General features: G+C 48.0%; 1 protein-coding gene across 2 annotated transcripts in view; it reads right to left on the reverse strand.

The window, feature by feature from the left end:
- Positions 1 to 4515, reverse strand: part of STON1 (stonin 1) — a 402444-nt gene extending 397929 nt beyond the window's left edge. The window contains exon 1 of one of the 2 annotated variants that reach the window (XM_069608405.1): positions 4122 to 4515. The gene's annotated coding sequence lies outside the window, so the exon portion shown is untranslated. The remainder of the gene's footprint in view (positions 1 to 4121) is intronic. The other variant, XM_069608406.1, reaches the window with a different exon arrangement.
- Between the last annotated feature and the right edge of the window lie 2279 nt (positions 4516 to 6794).

Genomic DNA, 6794 nt, shown 5'->3' on the forward strand with positions numbered 1-6794 from the left:
CAGTTTCCAGTTGCATTAGAAGGTCAGCAGAGAAGGGGAGGAGAAAAAGGAGAAGCAAAGAGAAAGGTTTTGAGGACCTTCCGGAAACGCAGATGGTTCTCCTCGAGTTTAAGGGAGGCAGGGAGGCTGTTCCAGAGGGAGACACCAGCCAAGGAAAGAGATCTACCACCAGCTTGTTGCTTGGAGAAGCGACTGTCCCTGAGGGAGTTGGAGGTGGATGAGCAAAGAAGGGAGATATTTAGGAAGAGAGAGTTGAAGGTATGGATGCCTCAGGCATCAGAAGGCCCTGTGGATGATGCAGAGGGTTTTGAACTTAATCCTTGCAGCCAATGGGAGCCAGTGCAAAAATGTCAGTCCTGGAGAGATAAGATCCCTGGGCTTGAGGCCAAGGACAAGTCTTGCAGTCCTGTTCTGGATAATTTGCAGAGGTCGGAGAGTGAAAGCAGGCAGATTTAGAAAGAGGTTGTTGCAATAATCCAGCCTAGAGAGAACCAGAGCTCTGGAAACAGTGAGCTTCTGGGGGAAGGAGAGGAAAGGAAGAATATCTCTAAGGAGGTGAAGCTGGTAGTCTGACTTAGAGACGTCAGAGATGTGAGGAGAGAAGGAGAGTGTGGAGTCGAAGATGACCCCCAAGGGTCTTAGCCTTGTAGGTGGGAGCAGGAAGAGGGCCAAGAGAGGCCGGCCAGAGAGCTGCAGTGAAGGAGGAAGCGGGTGTTGCCGATGAGGAGAATCTCAGTCTCACTGGCATTAAGGCAGAGGTCATTGGCGGCACAACACTCCTGGATAGACAGAGATGAGCGAAGGAGGAGGCTGAGGGTAGCCTGAAAATGAGCTTGGTGTCATCAGCATAGCACTGAAAGTTGGGGCAGAGAGCAGCGATGCGGTGGGCAAGGAGTGCCAGGTATTGGTTGAACAGCCAGGGAGAGAGGTTAGACCCCTAGGGGACACCACAGGTAGAGAAAAAGATAGCCGAAAGGAAGGACGCAAGTTGGATCTGGGAGGGTCGGTCAGAGAGGAAAGAAGTCAGCCAAGCCAGAGCCTGACCAGTGATACCCAGGTTATCACAGAGACGTTTGACAGGATGCCACGGTTGACTCTGTCAAAGGCAGAAGAGATCAAGCAAGATGAGGACATTGGAGTCAAGGTTGGAGAGCAGGTCTTCACGGATGTTCAGGAGAGCAGTTTCCATGCTTCTGGCAGCTCTGAAGCTAGACTGATGGTCATGTAGACAACCAAGAGATTCAGTGTGGAGATTAAGCTCAGAATGACCAGTTTCTCCAGGAGATTGCCCAGGAACAGGAGTGACAGAGATTGGGTGATATTTGGCCGGGCAGGAGGGGTCGGCAGAGGGTTTCTTAAGAAGAGGGTGCACAAGGGAGTGCTTCAGGGCGGATGGGAAGACTTCAGTGACGAAGGAATGAATTGGCTGAAGGCACATTTGGTTATGGCATTTTATCACACCAATAGCTGATTTACAGCTCCAATTAAGACATGAACTCCCAGAGACTACTTTGAAATAACACTGTCAGGCATTTCGAGCACAAAGGTTACTGTTACTGCTTGATGAAGCTAGCTCAAAGAGATCCCAGCAGGGTGTGTTTTAGGTGGGCAAAGGCAGGAATTGGGTGGGAATGGCCAATGGCCCTGGCCAGTCAATGGATGAGCAAATAGCCAAACAACACCTACAAGCTTTGTGTCCCTCCTCACCAACATGTACTCCAATGCAATTGTTTCGGCTTACAGGTGGTACCACCTAATAGCCAAAACAAAACATACAGTACCCCCAACTGAGAAGTGCTGCACTGGGCAATTGAAAGTACTGTAACACTGCTGAGAAGTGTTACACTGTATAACTAGAAGGTTACTGGGACGTTAAACACATATCAGCTCTGATAAGAAGTGCTAGCACGGTCCCTTTCAAAGCATAGCAGTTTGGGAAAGCCTAAAAGAACAGTATAAGCAACGTCAACGTATGCCTTTTGCTATATGTGTGTATTCTACTGTAAATTCCTGTTGCGGGAGTTTAAGGGAGAAATCAGAAGGCACCCCTGGTTACTCCCTTCGCTGCCGCAGCTACCAACAAAACAATCTCAACTATCCACACAAAAAACTGCCTCCGTATTAACACACAAGCTTCGTCAATGTGTATCTTGCTTGCCTTCTTGCTACCCGTGTCTAACATCTGGCCAAGAGGTAGGGGTGTGCAGTTTTTCACACACGGCGTGTCAAGCTGGCCGGGGCTTCTCGGTCCAGCAGCGCCTTGTTACACTCTTGTGAATGTTATGGCGAAAAGTCACTTTAGGATTTCCGACATTCCAGTAACATTCCCAGCAAAGATCAGATTCCAAAGATTCCTGGTGGAAAGCCCATTGCCGGGCCCGGCAATTTCTCTGCTTCTGAGATCCTACTTTCTTTAAGTTACCATGGAAACGAAATGACACTCTCTGGGTATTCTCACCAACAAAACCGTGTACAGTGTGCCTCCAGAGAGGGATTAGGAGTGGAAAGTGTACACATTATTTTATTTGTCAAGCGCAACGCAAAATTGTGTGAAATGCGCAGTGCTGCCATAGGAAGGACAACGCTGTATATAAAAGTGGCACGCGGCACAGAGCAGTGAAAGTTGGCATTTGCGCCTGGTTAACTTTTTAGTTTGGTGATTATTTTCTGTGTCTGGGAAAATGCTCAGCCCTGTGGGGACGCGCTTTCCGGTTCCAGCTGTGGTCGTGAATCAGAGAAATATCTCGCCGCTTCACAAAATGGCAGGCGAAAAAAGAGGAGTTATTCTGAGAAGAGCAAATCGACATGAAGCGCCGCCCTGCCAGGGGGAAGGTCACCCCGGTGCTCCGGGGAAGGATGGTCATTAAAGAACGCTGTATGAACCTCGCCTTTCCATGGCTTTACTTTCATCTAATGGAATCTGCAGGCCACGCTCCCTCTTTACAAAACAAGCACCGAAATCTATTCCGGCTGACAAGACAGTGGGGCCCAGGCAGACACATTGGCATTACTGTGGCAGAGAATACATCATTTGCCGCCAAGCCCCGTGTCCTGAGCACCATCTTTACACAGTCTTGGAGTTTCAATTAGCAGCATTTCGCACGCAGGGACTTGTAGGCTTTCACTTATAATAGAAATATTATAAACTACAAACCCCAGAATACCAAGTGATGTTGATGAAAAGCCAGGCCTGAAATAAATATGTACCCGATTCAATGGGGACAGTTGTTAAGGGCCGTTTACAGAGTTCTTCTTAACGTTAAGCAGTAACGGGTTTACATATTTTGTACACGTACCTTTTTTTTACATCCTCTGCTACACAAACCGTCAAACTATAATATGACGCATGCCTTTTCATTCACATGGGCATCTGTTCAATTAGGGTTTCTTGATCGTATACCGCGTTTCTGGCAGTTGCAATTTAGAATAGTTTACGAGGCTAAGTGATGTGCAGGGGGGGGGGGGGGCATTTGAATGGATTGGGGCCATTCATATTGTCCAGGATGAAAAAAAATATAACCATTCCAAGATGCCCTTTCAATCTCAAGACAGATGAAAACCTTTGAGGGAAGACCTGCGCCGCGTTTTTCCACAGCAAGTGCAAAAAAGAGAGAAGGCCGGTAGACTGAGTAAAAACAAAACCATTTAAAATATAACCTACTTAACATCACGGAGTATGAAGTATAAGTTATAGTCACTTACAGAACCAGTCCCCGCCCCCACTCTCCCCCTTTCATTCTTATGACGCGTTCTAATGGCGGAAAGAGCGGTGAAGTCGGCATTACTGTGCCATGATGTAAGGGGAGATATTGTTTCACGACTCCCAGTTTTCAGGGAAATGTAGCCAGGCCGAGATGAAAAGCTCCCCTGGTGGACTGCATCCACAGCAGCCTTCCACTGAGCGAGCCAATCCCGGCAGCCTCTCTGCAGACACCAACGCCGCCGCGGGGAGGAAGCAACACAACAAACCAACCCAACGGGACCTGCCGCTCCTTTCAGATGCTGTCACCTGGTTTGACTTGAAGAAGTTCCCTGCCGGTTCATAAGTGCGTGCTTCTCCAAACTTGCACACGCTGGACGTGAGCAGAAAAACAAGAAGGGAAAAGCAAAGTGCAACTTACTTTGTTTATGCGTTCGAGCTGACTGACTGCTGAGGCAGAAAGTGAGGACGGAGAAGGGAGCTCCCGAGCGAGCTGCGTAGTTCTGCCCTCTTCCCCTTCGGGGTATCCACGGAGGTTGCCACTGCTGTGCTCCTCTCAGCAGTGTTTACCCAGCCCCCCAGCTGGCGACGCTCCTCTGCCAACCCCGCGGCAGACTACTCGCCCGCAGAGGACGTGGAAGGCAGCATATCTGCCGGCAGCAAGTTTGAGAGAAACGCTGCGAAGTAGTCTGTGGGATGGGACGGAGTCCCGCCAAGCAGAGAGGCGTCTGCAGACTGACGGAGTACGAGAGAGAGAGAGGGCGCTGGGAGAGGCCAGGCAGGCGAGACGGCTGGCTGTTCGTGGTGAACACAGTGCAGGAAGTTGCAGTTTTCCAACAGAAAGTTTAATGCTCACATCCTTCAGGCACTGCAGAAGGCAGGTCCCAGAAACAAAACAAAAATAAGCACTGGCAAAGCCACCAGTTGTGTCTTTTGTTTAGGCATGGATAAGCATTTACCAGGCACCATATCTGCCATAAAATGGCAACAGCTGGAAAATCGTGTGATTACTTGGGCATGTGATAACAGGGCCTGGCGAATGCCTACACATAAGCTAAAACTGTTGAGTTTCTGAATGCATTTTTTTTCCAAGAATTCAGTACAATGAACATAAAGCAGGTGGCTTAGGGCACAGTTGGTTGATACATTTCTATCACAATAATAATGTATTTCTCGGTGCAATTAAGCCTTTCATTCTCAGCAGACCGCTTAAAAATAACACTGCTAGGACTAAGTTTGATGTTAATGCTTGCTGGACAACGGCAGATCCAGGATTTCAAAAAGGGTGCTGCAGCATTTCAAGATTAGAGATCTGGGCAGCCGAGAGAAAAAGGTGGATAGTGTGAATGAAGGGGACAGAGCTGTGATAAACAAAATGGTGCAATATGATGCATTAAGTTGTGTTTAACTACCCCATCTATAGGATAGAGTTTACACATATATATTTGGCAGTAGTGCTTGGAACCTAACATATTTTTGAATAAGCTCCAGCGTGCCGGCTACTCCATTTCCATCTGCCCCAAAAATGAAAAGGCAGTCCCAATCTGTAGGCTCTATCCGGCGACAGTCGTGATATTCAGGTAAAATTTCACATGCAACTCTGATACTCCTTATCACCGATTACTTACCTGTACTCCAGGATAGTAAACACGGCATCAATTTACCAATATTTAACCTACTCCATATTCTGCATATTTCCTAACGATTCCATATCACCTATGTGTATAAACTGCCCTAAGATATGTCAACTGTACACCGGTTTGCGAATTAGCATCACATATGCGTATGTTGAGAATTGCTGCAATAACTCCCTAAACTGTTTTGCTCATCCTAGTCATGTACTCTGAGCTAACGACTGCATCCCGCTGCACCGTCCGCATTGCTACTAGGCTCACACCGTGACTCAATTTGTATCTCTTAAGCTTGCTGCCCGCTGGCCTCTGTGAGCACGCCTTCCACTAGCGCCTGAACTTCGCTAGCCGTTTGGCTTAGCTTACTATCACGCAGCGGCATGATGATATTCTACCACTGATTGTACTCTCAATCTAGCATTAAGGCACTCTTGTATTTTACCTGTATCCTGATTACGACCGCTTCCTGCCTTAGTCTATCAACTACCTGAACAGTGCCCTACTCTTATGTTCTCAGTTATATCCTGACTCTGCACCATATGCGTTGGGTGTCCACAATGTATAATGACATATGCTAGCTTTCTGTTATGTGCTCAGTAATGATATAAGTTAGCATCCTGTCATCTGCTCAGCACCCATCTTAGTGTACTATTGCAATACGTGTCTTACTAGTTATTACACCACCTCACCACTACTACTATAACCCAACCCGTGTTACACCTTGACTTGGGATCAATATGTCTGCTTCTCTGCTGCATCTAGTATTACTTGGCACCCTACTTGTACCTAGTCCCTCACCTTCTCACATGAAACCTCCTACTCAACCCCCATCAGAAGATAATACCATAACCAGCATGACAGCTAGTAGGGCGGACACACCCTCTCCACCTCCACACTTGTATCCAACCCATCAACCACCGCTCAGTGCTCCGGACCACACCCAGAACCTACTTTACTCCAGGAAACCCTGCGCTACAACCCTCAGAAATCATAGGCTCCGCGCAAGACTGTCTAAATTGTTGGAACCTCTCTCTAGTTCAACACCTACCACTGACTTGAGGAAGAAGAGCCTACTTAGCAGACTAACCATCCCCATTAACAGGACCAATCCTACCACGGCCACTACTCACTGTTGGGTGTCCTGACCCACGTTTAAGCTATCATGCCACAACATTTGGTGCTGTGGGCTTAGAAAGTTCAAGATGGCGGAAAACCCACATGTGCGCCGAAATCCAGGAAAGCTGCGCAGTTTGTGCGCACACCAAAATGGTTGCCTCACTTGCCACCCACCAGTGCGAGAATGAAAGGCCGGGTTGCCATGAGGGAAATGGGTTGCCAAAGGACAAACAGTAGCGCCGGTTAGCTTCAAAGCGCCTAAAACCACCATTGGACTACCCGCACAGTAGTCTGAAACCATTGGGAATGGCAATGCTGATTGCCAAATGCAACCTAGAATTGTGGGG

The sequence above is a fragment of the Ambystoma mexicanum genome, chromosome 4q (assembly GCF_040938575.1).
Source record: "Ambystoma mexicanum isolate Mex_15411 chromosome 4q, UKY_AmexF1_1, whole genome shotgun sequence".
Lineage (NCBI taxonomy): Eukaryota > Metazoa > Chordata > Amphibia > Caudata > Ambystomatidae > Ambystoma > Ambystoma mexicanum.